Consider the following 22,928-nt stretch of genomic DNA (forward strand, 5'->3'; position numbering starts at 1 on the left):
TGGGTGCTGTTTTTAACACCAAGCTGCAGCTCTGATTTTGTCATACATCACCACACAAACCACTATCTCCATCTCCTCTCCCATACCTCTTTTTCCTCTCTCATTATTGTTCTCCCTTGTCTTGACCTGGACTTATTATCACTGTTTTAGTATCGATTGGACACTTCCTCTTGGGGGCCGCCCTGCCTGCGTCGGATCTAACGAAACTTGGATTTGTCGGCGTTCCTCTTTGGATTCCTGGCAAGATTTTCTCTAAAATGTCACAGTAATCCATATAGAATTTCCTTGCAAAACCCCACAGCAATATTCTTGCCTTCAATTAGAAACTGAATGCTTGACATTTTTGTCTTTTCTTTTTTTTCAGCTTCAGTTTATCTGTGTAAAAAATGTTAGTGAGTATCAGCAGTAAGTAGGATTTTGGCTGTACCTTTACATCATTTATGGGTTAACAGGTTAAATGCTGTAGCAGCCAGATGCTGATACCTAAATGTACAATTTTTAGAAAATAGCTGCTGATATCTGTCAGTCTTAGAATGACAGAAAAGCCATTTTCAAAGAATATGAACTTACACAATACAGACACATTATATGATTATTTACACCTTTATAACCTTGAGCAACTATATTTAAAAATATGCTAAGGTTCTACTACACAAAATATGGATACTTAACAATATTGTTACTAAAGATAGCTCTTTAATGCATTTCATTAGTTTCTGCTTTACATGTTAGACAAATAACAACAGACTAATATATTATGTTTTATATCTAGGGCTGTGTTTACGTACTTTAAGACCTGCCAGATGATTATTTGTTAATAAACTGTTATTTATAAAGGTTTAGAATTAAAAGGCAGTGTTGTTACTTTTTACTATGACTGCAGTAGTTGCTTTTTTGAATGCCATGTCTGACATAAATAAATAAGTTGTATACTTTTTTTTTGTTTTTGTTCTGAAGAGCTCGTGATTCAAACATAGATTAATGTGCAGCATCTATCTTCAGTCACATCATTTCTTCACACACACACACAAACAATGTCTAGGCAGAAGATGAAACACACAATGCAGATTATTAAAAATGTAAAAGAAAAAAAAAAGCGGAAAGTTGTGCTTTGCATTAAAAAAAAAAACAACAAAAAGGCTTTTCAGAAATAATTTGCTCTAAATGGAACATAGTAATGACTTTAAAAACAGGAGGAAGCTTTTAACATAAGAGATCAGAGTTCTGAGGAGTGCTGAATAATGAAAAGAAATGAATAATGAGGTTACAGTCAAACAAATAAATACTTTCTTTCTAATGCATCTTTGAAAAAAGAAGCAATTTTGTCCATTTATATGTCCTCACATGCAAGTAATAATGCTATACAAAAAAATTGTAAAGATGTTCGATGGCAGTATTTCCTCTGAGTTCATACAGCTCATTTGCTGTAAAAAACAAGACTAAAATGTTTATGTTTTTGGTATTTGTGTGCATAAAACAGCTTTGTTCGACTGATTGTTGACACCTACAACCTAATTTAAAGCACTGATTGCTTCATTTATGGAAAGAATCTTAGACAGCTTCTTTTGAAAACATTTGGAAAAGGATAAACGCTTTAAAGAAATATTTTGCAATCAATAAAACATTTGTGATGTTCAAATCAATGAGTCAAACAAAAGCTTCAAGCAGAGTCAGGCAGTAAATGCAACCTTTTATTTGTCAACGTTACCGTGAAACCCAATTGTAGCTGCCAAACACGTTAATTTACTCCAAAATGTTAATCTAATTTGGGATAGTTTAATCCGAATGTCCAATGCATCATCCATCTCACAGTTGCCTAAAAAAGGTAAACTGACTGTATGGCGTAAAACCCTCACCAGCTTTGAAGGTTTAGTGCTCAAAAAGTTAAGAATATCTGATATATATATATTACTTTTAGTGACTTTTTCTTTTTCTGTGTAGAAATACAAGTTAATTTGTTCCCTCCTGAACTAGGTCTACCACAGATGTCTGTATAAATAGTTTTATCAGTAAAAATCTTCAAATGTTCTCTCATTTTATTCTCAATAAAAGTAAAATTAGAATGCTTATTTCATGAGAACTATGACTTAATCATTTTGTTGTTATTATTATTATTATTATTATACCAACAAAATTACTTGCATCTGTATGTTGTTTACAGATCCAGCCTTTTTCATTTCCCCACTTTCATGCTTCTTATGGTCACAACATTATATTTAATTGGTTATCTCCAGTTCACAGTAAACTGCAATATTTCATAAATGATCGCTCAAAAAGAATCTTTGGGAAATTTTAGGAGTATATATTACTGCTTTGCTTTGCTGTATAGTAGCCAGAGTTGAGGCTTTGATAGGACACTCACTCTGCTGCAGTTCAATTACCTGCTCTGTTTCAAACACTAAAAATATTGGAATTTTCTCTGTTTCAGATTTAGTGCTCCATTTACCACAAATAATATATTTTTGGATCAAGTGAGGGGTAACAGTTCTTTGGCGTTTAATTATACAGCAGCAAATTATTGCGAGGAAGTGGGACACATTGTCCATCAAAGTGAAAAGGGAGTTGAAGTCTTGAAGGGGAGAAAATAAAACTGGGCCAACCTCGGCCGCAAAGACAAGCCGTCAGTCAGTGGCCTCATTTGTGGTCCACAATTCAAATACAAACGCACACACACAAACTTTTACATCAGTGGGAGATCATCTTGCAGTGAAATGTTCAGGTCCAGAAAGATCCACAAACTTGCATGCGCACGAGCACAGCTGCAGCTGCTTCTTTCTGAACTGCAGCTGGAGGGCCATGCTGCACTTTGTTGAAATCCCATGATGCTGACAGCCAGCCGCCGGGTATCTCCTCTTCTGCTCCTCCCTCCAGCTCATCCTTCACACTTCTCTTCATCTCCCTTTCTTCTCTGCTTTCTGCCTGTCAGTGAAACAGATGTGCGCGCAGAAATACACACCATTTGAAGCCACTGAAGAGTGAGGATTTGAAGACAATGAGCCATATGTCTGTGTTCATGTGTTGCCACTTATTTTCCAGCTAGACATTAACAAGGCACTTAATAACCTCATTTAACAGCTTTACTTGGTTTGAGTCTTTATAAAGACACAGGTTGCAGCTGTAAAAAGACCATTAGAGTTTATAAAGAAGCTGCAGACCAACTCATCAGAAAACATCCACATTTCTTCAACACAAACTGTCAGAGTCTCCTTCCCACCAAAATAACTTGTGTTACCTAGCAGCACAGTGGAAGTAAAAACCCTCGGAATTCATTATTTTTTATTCTACTTTGCATTGATGCACTGCATCCATTGACATTCATGCATAATGGACACGGATGTGAAATCAGTACTCTAGAGGGATGAGAGGAAGCCTACCATTGTTGTTTTTTTAATGGGAGCCTTTAACACAAAAAGGCAGGGCTGGACCACTGGGGGTTTTGGTTGTCATGGAGTTTCAAGGCACATTCCACGAAGAACAACATCTAGATCCATCTCTTCAAATTGGATTGATTGCTATTGTAGCTGTTCTTCAGCTACTGGCTAAAAGAAAAAAAATCAGCCTGCTTATTTTTATAGATGACAAAAAATAAATTCTATTCACTGCATAATATTTTTTGTTTTGTGCGCTGTTATAAACAGCTACAGAATCAGTCAGTTATGAATGAATCTAGCATTCTTTGCACAGTTGCCTTTTGCCTGCTGCCATCCATCCATTTTTTTTTACCCGCTTCTCCTTTCAGAGTCATGGGGAGCTGGTGCCAATCTGCAGCAGTCACTGTGAGAGAGGCGGGGTACATCCTGGACATTGCAGGGCCACACTAGAGCCAAACAACCGTCATGCTCTCACTCACACCTAGGGACGATTTAGAGTTAACAATTAACCTAATATGCATGACTTTGGTCTGTGGGAGGAAACCGGAGAACCCACACGTGCACAGAAAACAGAAAATGAAACATGAACAGAACAAAGTCAATGTCTGTGAGCAAAATGTACGAAATCAGCAGACGGAAATAAGATTTCCACCCAAGAAAGATGCATATAAACCTACTTTAGAAGCTACACAGAAGAAAACAAAGTTCCAGTTTGCTAAATGAATTCAGTGATAAACCATCGGTTCATACTGGTCATTGAGAGGATGAAACTTTAGTTTACTGCAGGTCAAATGAAACAAAGATGACAAAACAGATATGTGTCTGCATGTCTGGACCAAGAGAGATGGAAGTTATCACCTCTATTGGACATGCACAAAACTCATTGGCATTCTGAACATTTTTTAATTCTATCAATCATAAATTTGTTTGACGAAGATGGAGTAATTGCTCAGGATGATGCGTTTTTCTATGGTAAAAAAAGAGCAGAAGACATGTTCACCATTGATTTGGCAAAAAAAATAGTCCAGATCTCAATCTGATTGAAAATTTATGGTGGCTTCATCCTGCTAAGCTGAGCTGTCAGCTGCTAAAAGAGACAGCTAAATCCTGACTGATGAAGAATATTGTTTTTCAAAAGTAAAGTCGAGACTCAAAGAAGTAAAGTTGTCAGAAAATCCAGAGGAGGTGCAACAAATCACTAAATGTGTGCTTTTTGTTAGGATTCTATATTTTTCTCCCTTCTTGATCTGAAAAATAAAACATAAATCAGCATGATGCAGCACTTTAGGACAGCTGTAAATTGAGCTCTAAATTAAATATCTGTGCATCACATTTTCTTTTTTTTAAATATTTTACCAAAAAAAAATCCCCTAAAATGTTTATTGCAGATTTTGTTTCACCATTGATTATATTATTTTATTGAGACAAACTTTATGAAACTGCTGTTTCAAAGACATAAGAGTGTTTTTTGTTTGTTTTTGGTGATTCGATCTGTTACTCCATCTCAGAATAAGTTCATCCTGGACTGAGGCAACATCACCTGATCACATGATGAAGACAGAATTTAATCTCATGCACAATTGTTTAGTAATTTTTGTTATGAACACACTCCGAGTCCTCACTTTGTTGTTGAAGCACATGTAGCTTAGCCACACTCCGATGAGCACATCGGGGGCGATGAGAGGTTCAGTATCCTGCTCAAGGACACTTATTTATGGACTAGAGAAGCTTTGGGATTGAACTAGAATTCTTATGTGCCTCAGCCTGGTTTGTGTGGTCTGATGAAATAATATCTGAATGCACCTCAAAGTTCTGTTGCATGCCAGTTCATCCCATTTTGCTTTTTTCTTCCATTTATCATTGCATGTTAAGTAAAAGGTTGAGAACCTGAAGCCTCATGTGATGAAATGTTGTAGTTATAAGACATCAAATCCAGTGGTGTGTTATTATAACACTTTCTTCATTTAACTTCAAATTAATTGCATTTCAACTCATTTCATGCTGTGTAGAGTCACAGCCTTCCCTGTCTTTTCTGACCAAACACCAACAGTTTGTGTTGTGTTTGATGCTTTGTACAAAAACAGGAACATGCTCTACTCTATAGGTTCATTATTCTTCTTACTTTTAGCCGTCTGCACATTTACACATTTTTTATTAAAATTTGACTTTGTTTTAGATACTGACCAGACATGCTTTATGGAGTAAGGCCCTCATGTTGTACAAGCTTGCAGTTTTAGTTTTATGATGTTGCATAATTCTTGTTAAAAGTCAGACGTTTTCACATCGAATTATCTAAATAGTTGTCTCATGGTTGGCTATGGGCTGTGCAAATTGTCAGGGTGACATTCTATTGTTCCTTTCTATTCTTGGACATTAAACCAACACAACCTTGTCACAGATGTTTGTGCTCAAATCCTTTTTTGATCCATTACACACAAAAACACACAATAAGGAGCCAACTGTGGTCCACATGCACAGCTTTAGACCTTAACAAAATCCTGAAAAAACCATCAATGTTCTGGGTGATTTTGTTTTTCTTTTATATATATATACTGTATGTTTCTGTACTGCAGGTGTAAACCAGAGTAGCTGCAGAAAATGCATGCATAACGAGAACTGATGATCTTACCACAGAAAGTCTCCAGCTGAGATTTGAACCCAGGATCTTCTAACCACAAGACAACATCACTAACTACTGTGCTGCCGTGCTGCTTGAATGTGAACAAACCATCATATGAAACATTTTCTGTTAAGTCTAAGGCTGAATTAAAAATACTTTTGCTCTCATCTTCTTTGACTACATTCAAAGCAAAGAAAAAAGGATATTTCCAAAATTTACAGAGACGAAAAAAGTGAACTTTTTCCATAGCGTTTTTCTATAAATCAGGTGAAAACTTTTAGTCGGACTTTCTTGGCTGTAAAAATCCTTAAAACTGCAAAAGTCAAGGCAGCTGAAATCACATGAGGTGTTGATTGGCACAGCAGTTGGCATAAAAATCTTGTTTGTACTCGATAATTAACAACTATTTGAGCAAATCTATAGAGTCAGCATTTAACACATCTTCGACATATTGTTAGCTGTTGACACATTTCTATCTATCTATCTATCTATCTATCTATCTATCTATCTATCTATCTATCTATCTATCTATCTATCTATCTATCTATCTATCTATCTATCTATCTGCTTACAATAACTGGTGTGTATGAGCTTTTTATTTGTTATCTCAAATGGTCCACTTCAGCTATAAAAGAATCAAAGTTGTTTTTATTTGCTTTCTTTTTTACAGGACCGCCCAGCAGCAAATCTGGTTACTTGTGCATTTTTGTTTTACCCAGGGGTTCCTGCGAGGAATGTAAAATAGGAAGCGCATAATAATAATTTACATGCAAACAGGGCAATAATCAGTCCCTGGGTTTAGGTTAAGGGATTTGATCCAACAACCTAGCAGCTGTAAAGAAATGTGTAGAAAAGCAGTTTGCTTTAATGGATGGTTAGCACAGAGTTTTAGGAGCAACATGTCAGTAACTTCCAACTGTGTCCTTATAACTACAAGTATACAAAACAGTGAATAATCTGTAAATCCCAGGCTTTGTAAACAAATATTAATCATATGCTTTGAAACAAAAACAAGAGAATTGCAAATGCTGGCCTTTGTTATGTCAAAACAAGCTAAATTTTCTTTCAAAAGTGTCTCTGAGTCGACACTGAGTCTCAGATCGGTCGCAGGAGCTCGATTCTAACACCTGGATGGTGGCTCTTCTCTGACAGAAAACATGTCCGGGTCTAAAAACCATGCTCATAATAAAGAAATATTGAAAAACTGGTCTTCACTTTTAAAGTTTATTCCTGCAGATTAAATCATAAACATGGGGATGATTGCTAATGTGGGTACAAGAGCTGAGGGGGTATGATGTATGCAGAGGTGGCAACAAAATGATGCACAAGAATACAGGTTTGCAAGCCGTGCACACAAAAACTAACTGTGATTTTCAAAAACTGGACGTCCAAAACACAGCCGCGCTGCTCCCTGGTTACTTGGTTGCAAATACTCAGAATTCTGTGAGACTGCGATGGAAAATGTGTCTATTTTCTCACAGCTCAGTGAGATACCACCTTAAGTAAGGAGACAAAAGGAGAGACCATGGTGAACAACAGATATTGTGTTGAATAATTGGAGCAGCTACTGCATAATATTCAGCTACAGCGGCTGAAAGGTTCAGAGATTAAAAACTAGGATTTTTTTTTCAGTTCAGTTCCTTTATTCTAAAACAATTTATACTAAATAGTCTCTAACTTTATAGTAGTTAGAAGAATTACAGCTACAAACAGCTTCATCTCATAAGCAACAACTGTTTGCCTTCAATTAACTGTGACCACAGTTCACAAACCAATTATTCAACATCTGTTTGATTTGAATTTTTTTCCTCGAACACATTGGTGTTTTATCAACCCTCAGAGTTAGACCCATCATGAATGAGGAGAAAGCTGAAGTGAGCCGTAGCGGTTCTTGATATCATGAATTAAAAAGAGAAAAAGCTGTGAAGTTGTTAAAAGATGTTTCACTTTTGTTGGTCAGCACTTTGCAACCTCCTACACACACACACACACACACACACACACAGACACAGAGCAGCCAAAGATGAGGGACCTCCTGATCGATCTGCACCACTGCTGAGCTGGGATCATGATGTTACTGCTGTAAACATTACTACATCATCTAACATAACATAACACACAGTGTTTATAAAATACATGTTTTAACTATTTTACACAGTGATGTGCAAAACCTAAAAACCCTTTTAGCACTTTTACTTTCCTCAGGATTACCTTAAATCAAGTTTCACTGAGAAAGTACAAAATAAATTCACCAAGCAGCACTGCACCAGATCATATATATATATGGCTTCAGTCAGTCAAGAATTTAAGACTTTATTATGGTACAAATGTGCAGAATAAAACATATTCCATTTTTTTGTATAAAACAAATGCAAAAAAAGAAACAAAAACAAAATTTAACACAGTTATAAAGAAACTGGGAGACAAAAATCTTTAGCATCATATTTGCACCTGCCTGGATCGAACCATCTCTATCCTGTTTTGCAAAGCATCATGGGTAGAACTTCCTTGTGTGCTGAATCCATTCCTGCACAGATGCTGTGTCATTTGAAATGGCAAAGAATCAACATCATAATATCTTTCTGGATCCAAAGCAAATTAATGTGTTTAATAATTTGCAAAAACTTTGAGGCTTGTAGTTATAGTTGTGTAAATCTGGGCTGGTGTTTTGCTACATGAGTGCAAGGTTTTGCAAACTGTGAAATATATATTTTTTACTTTATTTTAGTGTGCAAGACCTGATGTCAACATGCCACTTTGCTCTGATCACTCTCGAAGCAAAACACAAATATATAATGTTTTTTTTTCACCATCACTGCAGTCATGCAACAATATAATTTTCGGAATTCTAATCTGTTTTTCAAGTCCTTGGCTATGTAATGATCACAGCAGAGGAGTGAAAGGAATAGTAAATAACGATGTGTGTGACTAATGCCAGTCCTAAGACTTTATTATGGTACAAGTGTTCAGTCATGTTGTGCAAATGCTTCTGTGTCAGTAGTGTGACTAATGCTTTATTGTGAGGAGTATTTCTTAATAAAGCTTGAAATTAGACTTTTTGCACCTAAGGCCTGTACAGAAAAGGTACAACATTTATTGCTGTCTCTTAAAGTAAACTTCAAAACTAAGATTTATCTGATTATAATTTAAGCTTTTGCCTTTTGCTACATTACTCTTCCCCTCCTCTCCTTCTGATGTGAGGATTTGATGCATAATCATGACTAAGATAATTTGATAGAGTTGTAACTTTGAAGTATCAGTTTATTCCTCTCGTTTTCATTAATGCACACACCTAAATGCTGTAAAATGAGTTAAATGCTTCAACAAGTCAGGCAGATGTTAAATGTAGGCTCAGATAACTAACTGAAGGTTTAGGAGAGTTGCTATAACGAACATCAAAACTTTAATGCCTTGTTCAGCCGACAGCAACTAATCTGAAAATATTTCTTTCGCAGCCAAAAGTTCCTTTCTGACATCAGCTCTTTTCAGCGTCAGCCTCATGTCTGAAAGTAGAACTGGAGGAGAGAGGATCCACCACTGATAACCTCTGGTGATGAAAAACCCAAAATACAAAAGGCAGCTAAAATGTCCTTTTCACCATCATTGCAGCCATGAAACAATAGAACCTGAATAAGGAGGAGAAAAATCCCAGTAAAGCACATTAACTTTAAAAATGTTAATTTCTTTTTCTGCAAATGCAAATCCCACATTTCACCAGTGACGTACTGACTACTCTCCTTGAACTTGAAGTTTTGCTCAGGCATATTTAATTCCACCTACAGACTCAACCTGAGACTGTGTGTCAGTTTCAGCTGTCAGATACGACATATCACAATGAAATTTCTGTCACCACCAAGAGCAGAGCTGAAGTTATGTGGGGCCTCCGGACAGGTTAGATCACTTTTACTGAAAATCTCTTCAACTCTGTCTCTGTCACTCTCTCACACTCAAACAGCTGACATAAAGAAGATAAAGAAGTCCAAAATGATGCATTTATAAATCAGTGACACAAGGGACAAACTTTAGAATTCAAAACTAAAAATAAACTTAAGTTAAATGTGGTACTCTGAATTGATAATTATATCAAATTTATTTCCTGCAGAAGCAGCTACTCTGGCATTTAAACAACTAATGGTCATATCTGGAGTTTTTATTTGTTGAATCACTCTTATTCTGTACTCCTAAATAAAATTAAAATAAATAAATTTACCCACTCAGCCTCCTTTTAATGGTTAAAATAGCATTAAAAAACGAATACATTTATTTGGATTTCACTATACATGTGTACATTTAGACATGCGCATCCAGATATTAATAAAACATCCATCATCACAGGAACCACTTCTTTTTTCTCCGTCTTAATGTGCTGCTAATTAAACCTTGGCAGGCCAGCAGCAGAAAGACTTTCTAACTTGCCTTTAGAGTGTTTTTTGCTGTTCTGCCAGCATATGTAATGCTTTCTCAGCGCTGTTAGATGGACCAGATATTCATGCTTTGTCTCGAAACAAAAAGCTTCCAGTGCATAATAAATTTGATTTGCATGTTTTTGCAAACAACTAAAAGGGGGTTATGAAGAAAAATAATACACAGTATGACTTCACTTTGCTTTTTAAAAGGTCCAAAAGATAGCAATCAGATGCAGGAGTGTCTAGAAAATTAGACACAATGATGTGTAAATATAAGTAGCCAGCTATTTGTGGTTCATCTTGCACTCAAATAATCAGTGTTTACCTCTAGTTTATGCTATAGTTACCTTTGTATGTTTTCTTAGGTAAAAATCAAACATTTATGACTTTAAAACAAATGTAAATTCTGCAAAATCTGTGAAATTATAGTCAAAATATTCAATACAGTATGATTTTTTTTTTATTTAAAAGCAAGTTGCATGAGCTCAGACCTACAGGACAAAACAAACAATATGGTAATGTGATAATATATGTTACATTATGTATTTATAATCAGATATATTAGACTTTTTTGAAAAGGAACACCAAAACTAATAACAGGAAGCAAATTAGCCCCTTTAGCTCTTTTTGTTTGAACAAGTTTACAGTTAAAACGTAACAACTAAAGGTATAAGCTTGTATATACACCTATTAAGTTATATTTCCTTATTAGGATATGGGTTACTTAAATAGCAAAGCACAAAAACTGGCAAAAACATACAACTGAATAAAAAAAGCTCTTTTCAATACATGACAGTAAAAAAGAATGTGTGAAATGGATTCCACTTAGAAATTTCCTAATTAAACTAACAATACAACCTAAAGATTAGTTAGAACAAAATGCTGCATAATAAAGCCCTAATGTCCATAATAAAGTACCAATTTTGTCCCCTATTGACAAAGCTGTTGAGACTAACATAAAGGAGAGGACATTATGTTATTTTATACAGTATGATAAAAATAAAATGATGGGCCCAGTGGACAGTGGGAGATGTAGTTTCAGTTTAGTGATGCACCTGAGGCTTGGAGCTCAAAGACACCAACCTAACAGATGTTGTATGCAGAGGGAACAACCACCCCTCCATCTTACATCCACCTCTCTTTTCTCCTTTCCATCTTCCTTGTGATGTAAGATCCCCCTGGCATTTTTCCCCCCTCAGCCTGGAAATTCATAAACATCGTCCTTTTAACTTATTTCTCCCTAAACTCCTTTCAACCATCTGCTTTGGAGCAGGTCATGTACTGAGCGGAGGAGGGAAATACTGAGGAGGAAGGCAGAGGGAAAGAGAGACATGCTTGATGGGCTCAGAACTACACTCGTAGGCATTAGGGACTTCCAACAAGAGCTGACGTCCCGTGTTGGTTGACAACAACAGAAGTACATCACAACAGCCCTAACTGACAGCTTGCCAGTGCCAGATTTTATTTGCTAACAAGCACATCAAGTTCCCATTAATATCCTTGAAGGGGAGACAGTGTGAGGTCTGCAAGAAGGGGATTCAAGACAGACTCATAAAAATTACATCAGATAAGGTGATGCAGCCCATTGAACCATAGCCATATTGGGAGCAACTTCGGCTTTCCATTAAAAGTAATAGACAGGCAAACGTTAGGGGGAAATATCCTGAGTTTTCTGTCCTGATCAGTATTCAGGAGAGCAGTGTCTCTCCATTATCCTCTAAAAATACTTCAAATAGTTGGATGACTATCTGAACTTTTCCCCATGCCACTTCTTTCTTCTCACTTCTGCCTCTAAATATTCAATCTTAGCTTTCCTGACTTGATTTTTTCCCCTCTTCTTTACCAATTTTTCCCCTCTCTTACTGACATCCACTCTGCCCTGCATCTTGCTCTATCTCCTTCCTTTGCCCAAGGGCCTTATCTCTACCCCACCAGACCATCGTACATTCATTTGCACACTCAATAACACACACACACACACACACACACCAGCACCCATCCTTAATTTTGTTCCCGGTGTCTGTCTCTTCAATTCCATCGGAGAACCCGATAGAGAGCTGTCACGGCCTGGGAGCTGCCAACCTCTGATTGTTCTATCATATGCCCTCCCAATGCTGTTATCTTTCATTTAGTCCGAGTGGATTCCAGTTTCATATTGGCCATTAATGATTACTGAAACAGAAGTTTAGAGGTGGGTGTGGGAAGACAGTAGCCCTAGGGCTTCATCTGATTCAGCTTTGAGTGAGTACGGGTGTAATGTCATCTTAGCACATACTCTGGGTTTTCACAGAAATGTTTCTGAATAAACACGCTCATTAGCAGAATTTATATTTTCAGTATGTTTTTACCTTGTTTTTAATGAACGAACATGAAGTGAGCTCTGCTCGCTCGTGTCATAAAAATCAACCATTTTCTTTGAGAATGAACAGGTGCCAAAAAGGCAAAGTGTTTTAAAAATTATGCTATTAATTAATTAAAAAGATGTTTAGCAGCTTGTGTGTAAGGTTGAGCACTTATCTGCTAAGGGGTGTTCATGAAAAGGATCTTCCAGCACAGCAGTGGTGGAGAAAGTAGTCAAACAATGTACTTAAGTAAAAGTACAAATACACAGACAAAAATGTACTCAAGTAAAAGTAAAAGTACCACATTAACAATTGTACTTAAGTAAAAATAAGAAAGTACTGGCTTTTAAAACTACTTAAGTATTAAAAGTAAAAGTACTTGTCGACTGTATTACCTAAAGGCTAATACCATGTCCATAAGTGTACCTATCGTATTTAATTTTAATACATCAGTAATGTACCATTTTAATGAACAATGCTGATGATTTGTTGCTTACAGCTAATGAAAACATAACATTTCTGATTAGATTACAGACCAATAAAAAAAAAAAAAAATGCAGGCATGTGGGTCTAATGAAAACAGTCCCGGCTCCAGACGAGTTTAACAGGGGTGGTTATTCAAGTAAATGGAACAAGTACTACCCACTTTTGAACATAAACAACAACACCAGTAGCCTACAGGCTACTTCTTAACAAGCTCAAGGTGCTGTACTGGTATAGTCATCTTTTAGCTAACATTAGCTGTATCAAACAGTTTTACTCAACTCAGTCGGTTAGTTTGGGGAAAAAACTGTGCAAAGTTTGCGTTTTGCTGATTTGCTGCCATGATTCTAACATACACCTGAGCAGCTCTGCACAGCAGCAAGTGTCCTTCGCTGCCCCACATGTTTAAACCCAGCTAGCTTCTTAGCACTCATGCTGCATTTAAAGGCGGCTCAGAAAAGCAGTTTACGACGTGTTAACAACGGATTAAACAGTTTTAACTGCTGAAAAAAGTGACAGAAGGCACAGATATGGGAAGTGCAGAAGCCTCTACTGTATCAAATCGATACAGGAATAGCAGAGAGTTGGCTACTTTAAGGTAAACTTGACCCGGTTATTTCAAATAAGTCTTTTAAATAAGGCCATGGGTGGCGCAGGTCTTCTATTTGTCTATCACCGGACTCCATTCTGGGTGTTAGTGATTCTGCAGGTGATGCATACTGTCTTGCTCTTCTTGAGGGAGGGCCTAATGGTTCTTTCTCGCTTTGCATTGGTTTAGTGGACTGATTCCTTTCTCGCCATTGGATACTTTCAAACTAACGAACAAATCAAACTACCGAAATGCGACTTAGATGTAATGAGTAACGTAACGGTTTTGTAGAAATGTAGTGAAGTAGAAAGTACAGATACTTACTGTAAAATGTAGTGGAGTAAAAGTAGAAAGTATCCATTATTAAATCTACTTAAGTAACGTACAGATACACGAAAATTTTACATAAGTACAGTAACGAAGTGCTTGTACTTCGTTACTTTCCACCACTGCAGCACAGTCATGGAGAGGTTTGGGAAGTTCTTGTTTCTTTTTTTCCTGATGATGTGGTTCAGCTGGCGTCTTCAGACCATGACCTTCGGCTCGCACTGGGGCGGCTTGCAGCCGAGTGTACAGCGGCTGGGAGGAAAGTCAGCTCCTCTACATTTGAGGAAAAAGGTGGAATGCTTCCTCCAAGTCAGCGGTTAGTCTCTACCTCAGGAGGAGTTCAAGCATCGGGGAGTCTTGTTCGTGAATGATGGTCGGATGGAGCTGGAGGTGGATTGACAGATCATGGCCTCGTCAGCAATAACAAGGGCGTTGCTCTGGTCTGTCGTGGTGAAGAAAGAGCTGAGTTGTCTACAGTTTAACCCTCACCTATGTCATGAGGTATGGATCATGACAAGAAGAATGAGATTTTAGATCCAAGTGGCTGAAATGTGCTTACCTACACAGCATTTTCCTCCTGAGATTTTTACATCTATCACTCCTTTTCGAGACTTCACCAGTTGTGAAACAACTTACAAACACAAATTTGAATCCCATTTCAGAATAAAAAGCAACTTAAGCAGAACAGCTTCAGCTCTGCATGTCTGTGGAAACCTGCTTGAGGGAGTAAACACCACTCTTCCAAGAGATATTCCCTCCTTGTGTGTTTTGATGATGATGATGGAGGAGAGTGTTTTCTAACACCTCAGGCCAGCTGTGGCGTTAAGCTTAACATCTGTTGCAGTAACTGAAGAGCAGAACATATGACTCACTTATTTCTACTAATATCAAAGAATACTGAGACCTCCTCATGCTTTATACTAGATTAAGGACGTTATCATGCAGAAAATAAATACCTTTGTCCTAAAAAATAATTACAAGAGATTAATGGAGAGGATTGAGAAAAATGTGAACCAAACCAGGAAACAGTAATTCACAGCAGCAGATTAAACTAGTCATAAATTGTGTCAAGAACAAAAGGCTAAAGTTTCTTGAAGGAATGCATATCACCCTCCTTCTGAGAGCTTCATCGAAGTTTGTCCAGTGGTTCCTGAGACAAACTTCACAGACAAACAGGATTGATTCCAATAAATAATATCCAAGTTTTAAGCAAAGATGTTGTGCAGTGTGTAGCACTCTGACAACTCTAGGTTTCAGCTCAGTATCTCTAAAATTATCTGAGTTATAGACTTTTTTTGTGTTTGCTTTGCTGTGGGAGTCATCTTGAATGGGGTAGACTCCAAAAGATATTTATTTGTTGATGTCCATCCGGTGCATACTTTCTGAATATTTAAATTAAATCTGTTTACTGTTTTATAATCCTACAACAAACAAACACAAGCAAAAACATTATCACTTTGCCTTCGGCAGTAGGTGATTACAATAATATCAAATCCCTGCACATTTAGACAAGTCAGGTTCCCTTTTGTGCCACTTCAGTATTTATCTAAAGAATAAAACCACTAAAATGTAAAGATTTATGATTATCCTGACATCATGCTGCTTTTTAAAGCTTGTTTGTTGAAAAACTAATAATCTCTAAGTTTATTATAAATTATTTAGCCAAATAAAAATACACAACTTAACTTAAGGAAACTATATAAGGAAACTGCAGGCCCCTCCTAAAGAAAACATATCTTAAAATAAATGCAGAAAAAAAAGCTTATTTAAAACCAATAAAAATAGCAAAATCAACTCCCAGCTGATTATTTCTTTTCATTAAGATAATTACAGCATCTCAATGAGAAACATTTACTTGAATAAATCTATTTTATTTTTGCAGTTCATAGAAATAACCTTAACTACAACTATTAAAAATAATTTAACATTTTAATAATCTAAAACAAATTTAGAACATAACTGGAGCAGAGTAAAGACTGAAGCACAATATCCAGTTTTTATTTGTTGGTCTTGGTCTGTAAAAATCCAGGTGTTGCAGATAATCAAACAATTTTCCACATTTTAATGCTGATACGAAAAATGCAGAGTAAAGACAGAAAATGCTGATAAATAGTCAGAAAGTAGGAGTTCAGATCAGCTTTGCAATAAAACAAAACGCCTACTGCTCATCAGATTCATTTGAAATTAAATAGCAAGAGTTACTTTTTATCTACGTCTTTTACGATCTCTCATGAATGAGGAGCCAAAGGTCTCAATGAGGCACGGAGCAAAAAAAATAAAGAAAAAACACTTTATGCAATAATGAGTGCTGAATGTTCACCGGTTATGTCTATTCTTATCACAGTGAAACTTTTAAAACTACTTTTTGAGTGGTTCCAGATGTCACAGCTGAAATAAACAACCTCAGTGTGTCCAAATTATCGATTTACTCATTCTGTTTTATCTGGAATATAACATTTCAAAATGTATTTTATTGTAATAAGAATGAATTATGAAATTAAAACAAAATCATGTCTCAATCTTACATAAATAACTGTAGTGTTAGCAAAACATCTCATGAGCCACTCAGTCAAATTTACCGACACTGAGCTTTCATTTTGTGTTGACGTAGCTGAGAGGAATTCCCAACAAGTACTCTGAGCACTAACTAATTACTCTATATCTGCTTTTTAAGCTTTGCCATTAACGATCGGGATCAACTGTTTGTTAGTTAAATACCTCATGAACCACGGGGTGGATTATAATAAAACTCAGAAAGTTATAATTAGGTGTACATTTACAATTCAAGATGGCCACCTAATCAGCAAAAGCTAACACAATAATTACATTTTTTACATTTATTCAGCTAACTTTGGTGTGCTAGTAGCTGAGAGTCATCCTCAACACATGCTCTGACTGCTTCCAAGTATCACACGTGCATAATGTTGTTTACAAGGTTTCACCAAATCGGTTACAACTCTGACTTTTCTCAGCATAAGAAGATTTTAGTTTAAAACTCTGGCATGAAAGGCGGTGGGTGATATGCATTCCTTCAAGGAATACAAGGTCTTTCAGTCTGCAAACAGAGGTTTTTTAATATCGTCATTTTCTGTCAGGATGAAAATCGAAAATGAATTTCTTTCACTGACAATGCAGCGTATAAAAAACATACAGATTTGGTTCTAATCACACTGTTTTTGCATCGTATGTCTGTGCTCATTGGTTGAACCTGTTTGTGCCGTCTGCCTGCTCAGTGACACAGAATCCCATTTTACATCAATAGCTGTCTGAGGCAAGACCTCCATTACTGGTTTTGCGTTGCAAGCATCAGAGGCCAGTTGCTCGGAAATGTCGGTCCCTGCTCTGATCTGTGTCTCCACACGTATTCCACCGCTGCGGCACTATTGGACAGCTCCTATGGCTAATGGCACTGACGCTCAGCAGCTGAAAACCAATCCATCACAGAGAGAAAAAAAAAACAACAAAAAACTGGTGAGGTGGGGGAGGAGGGAGGGGAAGGGGCAAATCAGGAGGTGGTGAAGAAAACAATGGCATTGCTGTACTTCATGGTTTTAAAAAGGCTATTCATCACAGTGGTCTCACTGTCGAGCTTCCTGGCTGTGAATCAAACCCATGCCAAACTCATTTATGGGAACGGACGTGGAGAAATGGACTATCATGAAGTCGCACAGGCAGACTGCAGGCAGACAGAGGTGTGCTGCATCCAGCTCTGCTAAACCCCTATTAGCCATATTGGGCAGATTTTAGATCAATTCAGGTGGGAGAGGAAACTTCATTCATGTGCTATAGGGGTAAATTTACACATAAAGGATTGAAATGTTACATAACTCACAAAATATCTGGTTAAAAAGATGTGAAACATTAAAATGAACTGGACTAATTCAAACATTGAAAGAATAAATCATTTTTTATTACTCATACAAGGGCCTAATACCCCCAACTCACATTTGCGTTACAATTCTACAGCATATGAAAAGACCTAGATGTAAGAAAATAGATTTATTGGTCATCTCAAAAAATAAAAATTCTAAAGAATGAATGTAGAAACTTTGAAACATCACATTTACCTCACAAAAGTCAGAACAGAAGTTGCATGGCAGTGAGCCAGCATCATTCTCATGCTACATGATGCAAATACTCCGTCTTCCCTCCACAGTACTTTTGGCACTTTTCTGTGTAATAGGCTTTGCCATCGCTTGTCTTTTTTATCCGTCTTGTTAGAGACGAGGATCACGGGCGTATTCCTCTGTGCTCTTGGCAGATGTACTGCATGAGTCCAAAATTGTTCACAATGGTATGTGGTGGCTGCTGTGGGGTTTTTCTCCAGTCTGGGTTCTGTGTTCGATCAAATAATGTGATAAGATCAACATTTTCCACTTGCAGTTTATTACACAAACATAAACTTTGGAAGGAGAAAAAAAATGTGCAAGTTGAGGATGAAAAGAACAGAAGAGAAATGACCAAACTCAGATGTGACAGAGATCAACCTACAAGCTGAGAATGACCCAGAAGATGTGTTGTTCCAATACCTTAGAAACAAACAAAAAAAGGGTCCCAATCCTTGTATAGTTGTGAGAATATCAACTGACAACCTATGTTTTTCATTTTTTTTTTTGTCTTAAAGTTTTGGATCAGTGTTGGGAGCTACTGAGCATTTAAAGCCTTGAGAAATGAACAATTTTCCAGCACAGCTAGCTGGAAAGCTTCAGTGCTTCATAAAGCTTCATCTGTCCATCACTAGCATTGAGCAGATGATGAATTGCTGATGCCACAGAGAACTAGGAGGAACAAAGATAAACAAAAATATATTTCTCAAAGGTTTATGAGTAATGCTCACAGAAAGTGCACCGAGATTCAACAGTTTGATGAAGACTAGTGCTTCAGCTCAGCCTTAATTAGCAGCTGTGTGATGAGATTGAATGAACCACAGCTGTGGACAACTGTCCTCAGAGTCGCCCCCAGCAGACCGCTGGAGGAACTGCTCTCTTCCTGCAACAAGATTGGGGAAAGAGGAGGGGGAAAGGGATATAAACAAAACAAAAAGAGACGGGACTAACTGAAAGCTTGATACATGGTTTTAGTCCTAATTCTTCAAATGTGACTGAAGCATAAACAGCAATTTCTCACCCATCTGTAGGCGACATGTAAGAAGGAAAACGAGAAATCATTGTAAGGTTTTCCTCCTCATCTGTCTTCTACCAACCCAACAAAATAGCTTGATCACCATCATCTCTGCTGGAAGACCACAGAATAAACTGTTTGCATGTCTTCTTGACTCAGTTTAATGTTTTTAGAGGCCTTACAATTCTCTGCACCTTGTTTAGAAATCTTCCTGCTTTCTCCCATGTGGTGTTTTTCATAAATACAGCTTAATATCTATTCCATATTTCCCAGCGATCTTTCTCTTCTTTACAAACACAGTTGCCTTGTTTATGCATTTTAAAGCCTTGGTGAGTGGGAGGGAAATGATTCAGAAAAATCTGGTTTTGACATCAGTATTAGAGTGCATGTGAAATCTGTGCTCCATGTGGAGTGATGCACTTCACTGGGGAGCAAATGGTCTGTTTTCACACATAGTAAATCCTACAGTATAAGCTTTAATACACATGGGCACATGGTGTTTATCCCTGCAGAACGAGCTGCAGTATGCCACTGTGCACCCGAGCTATTCTGGAAGCCCGCAGCAGCTCACCACTTTACTGCTTTCTGTTTTGATTTGTCACCCATCTTTAAACAGCGACAAAAACACTTCCAGAAAATAAAATTAAAAAAGCACTGTCAGGAAATGATAAACCTCGAAGTTGAGTTAGTGGAGTTAAGGCAGGGTGAAGTGCTGAACTTTGCAGATTTGTCTATATGACGGTTTGCTACTGCGGCGTGCAAATGTTTAGGTACCTCAGATTAAATCTTCTGGTACTCTGAAATGTTTCCGAAAGAAAAAAAAACATTAAATAATTCCCTAAAGACACAAATTGAAGGAATGCAAAACTACTTTTTAGGAAAAAGTCCTTTAAATTCAGTCATTCAAATATTTTAATTTAGACAGACCTTTTTTAGCAAGTGTCACAGATGTTTGTATCCAGTGAGGAATATTTTATTTTATGTATTGATGAGTGAAATGTATTTGGTTAAATATTAGTTAATTCGTGGATGGTCTAGCTCTGTTAGATTTTCTGTAATTATAGGACTTTTTTTGTTTTTTGTTAATTTCTGATTTGAAGTACATTTGTGTACATGTTTACAGTCATTTTCAGTTTTGCAGACTTTTTACTTTCTGCTGCTAGAATTTGCTGCCTTATCTTTGATTTTATTTTCCATGTATCAGTGAGATTTTTTCTTGCATTTCATGAAATTAAAGTCAGTTTATGTCCCGACTCTTCCTCGCAGCTCTTGTTTGTGAAGACGTGGCTCAGAAATCCAGCGATGCTCCGACAGAGACCGCTGGATCTTCCTGAAGGTCGTTTGCATTGAAGCAAACAAACAAAAACATTCATTTTTAAATGTATTTTCCATCCATTGAAGTATCTTACTTTATTTTTGATGAAATCAAAACAACAATAAAACATTGCTGAACATCCTTTTCTTTTGTTAGTACCAGAAAACAAGTTTGGACGTTTGGATCATCAGCTCTTCCTAATGATAACTTTCAGCTCTAACAAGATAATTTATTTTAAAAACATTGCTAAAGACATAATTATTGATGAAAACCTGAAATTAAATGCCTCCTGTGTTTTGAGTTTTTTCCTTCTTCTTTTAGAGCTCTGTAAATATTTTAGTCTCTAAATAACACAAAATAGCACCAAGCAGGTGGAAATGCATTATTCATTTTTATTTAGGAATCAAAACTCTTTCCACCTTTAAACACCTGAAAACATGTCCAATAAAGCAGACAATAAATATATATAAATTGTGAAAAATATAATTTCTGACAATTAAAAGTTAAAACATTTATTTTTGACTTTGTTCATTGACAAAAAAAATAATTTTCAAATGAACTGGGTTTGAACTTTTCTTACAAAACTAAAAGCTTTTGAGTGGTGTAACAAATTACCCTCTGCTGAATTACACCGCTTAATAAAAACTTGAAAACAAGAAGGAAATGCAATTTTCATGCCCTCGGATCAGTCGGAGGCTTCTTCAGTAAGTGCAGAAAATTAAAAAAATTCCTGGTTTATGTAGTTAGTTTTCACTTTGCTCCGGCTCTGTTTGCCAGTAGGTGTCTAAATAAAGCTGAGACAGCAGCAGAGAATAAAGTTTAATGGCTTTCCGCCATTTGATGCTGGGTTTGAGGCACTGCGTGTTCGGGGAAATCAAATTAAAAAGTTCTTCAAATAAAAGGATTTGGAAATTAATTGAACTCCTGGTGGCTGAACATGTTGAGTGTGTTTGCCCTCCACATGGTCAAATCTAATATACCCAGCTGTAGGGAATGAACAAATCTTGCCATTATTCTTAATCTGTGTCAGAAGCCTTTCATGATTGGTGGCTGATTAAAATCCCGTGTTTCACACGAGTGTACCTGTTTACACATGGATTGTCTCACACTTGTTGCTACGTGGACACAGCTAAAGTAAATAAGCATTGTTTAATAAACCAGCAGGCATTTTCAGACAGAGCATAGTCAATTAATCTGTAATAGTTACCTTGAATGTCCTATATGAAACACCAGAAAGTCTTCACCCATTTCTTCTAAAACTTAAAGACTGTTTCCTAATCCATCTTCCAGCAGAGAAACAGTTTGCATGTCATTAAACGTATTAAACTTAAGATTGTGGGAAATTGTGAGCAAATAGGCTCATGTTCTGTTACAGTGTCACTGAACTCTGAGTGTTTGCGACCAAGTGACCAGCTTTTGAAAATTGGAGTCGATTTTTGTTTGCACATGTTGTAAAACTGCATTCTGGGACACACACTTTGTGTTGTTGCCCACATCGTACCCGTCTGTACCCACAGCAGCAGCCTTCCTCACCTTTTTTTAGTTTAGTTTAGTTTATCTTAGCTCATATTTGAGATATTGTTAGATTCCTAATTGTTGTTTAGTTCAGCTTTAACTTTATCATGATTTTATTTAGATTATTTTAGCTACTATTTTGACTGTCTTAGCTCACGCTTAGATAGGTCTGGTTTTGTGATTTCATTTAGATTATACATGATTGAAATGTACTCTTGTGGAGTACACTTTTGAAAATAAAGGTAGACAGATTTGGATCTCTTTTTCAATAATCTTCTTTTATCATCGGCGTGGTTTGGAGACCTGGGCATTAGCCCTGAATATTTTCTGTCAGAGTCGAGCTCTTGGGCAGGTGTCAAAATATAACTTCAGTGCTCTTGAGACGAGTTGGAGATATCCACAACTACAGTCTGTAACCATTCTGAGTGAAAAATTATAGCATTTAACATGTTCAGAACTGAAACAACAGGGCTGCACACCTCTGGGACTCAGGTGGGGAAACTGAGAACCACAGTGAGATGCTATCGAGAGGACCTCTTGAATGTTGTTCGCCAACTACAAGCACCTGAGTGAGAAACTACCTGAAGCAAAGATGTGGAACAAAATGACACTGTTCGACTAAATTGGCTACAATTTTGACATCTTTCTGAGTTAAAATAGAGATAATCAAGCGTACAAGTCATTGGACAGTGGTATTAACATGTGATTTTTAAATTGTAGATGTTTTTTTTAATGCAGTCCTTTCAATCTAAGGGATTTACTTCACTGTCGCTCACAGATGGTCAGAGTAAAACTAAAAACACAATTTATATTTAAATGTAGTTGTTACAAAACACATG

The sequence above is a fragment of the Kryptolebias marmoratus genome, linkage group LG6 (assembly GCF_001649575.2).
Source record: "Kryptolebias marmoratus isolate JLee-2015 linkage group LG6, ASM164957v2, whole genome shotgun sequence".
In the NCBI taxonomy this organism is placed as follows: domain Eukaryota; kingdom Metazoa; phylum Chordata; class Actinopteri; order Cyprinodontiformes; family Rivulidae; genus Kryptolebias; species Kryptolebias marmoratus.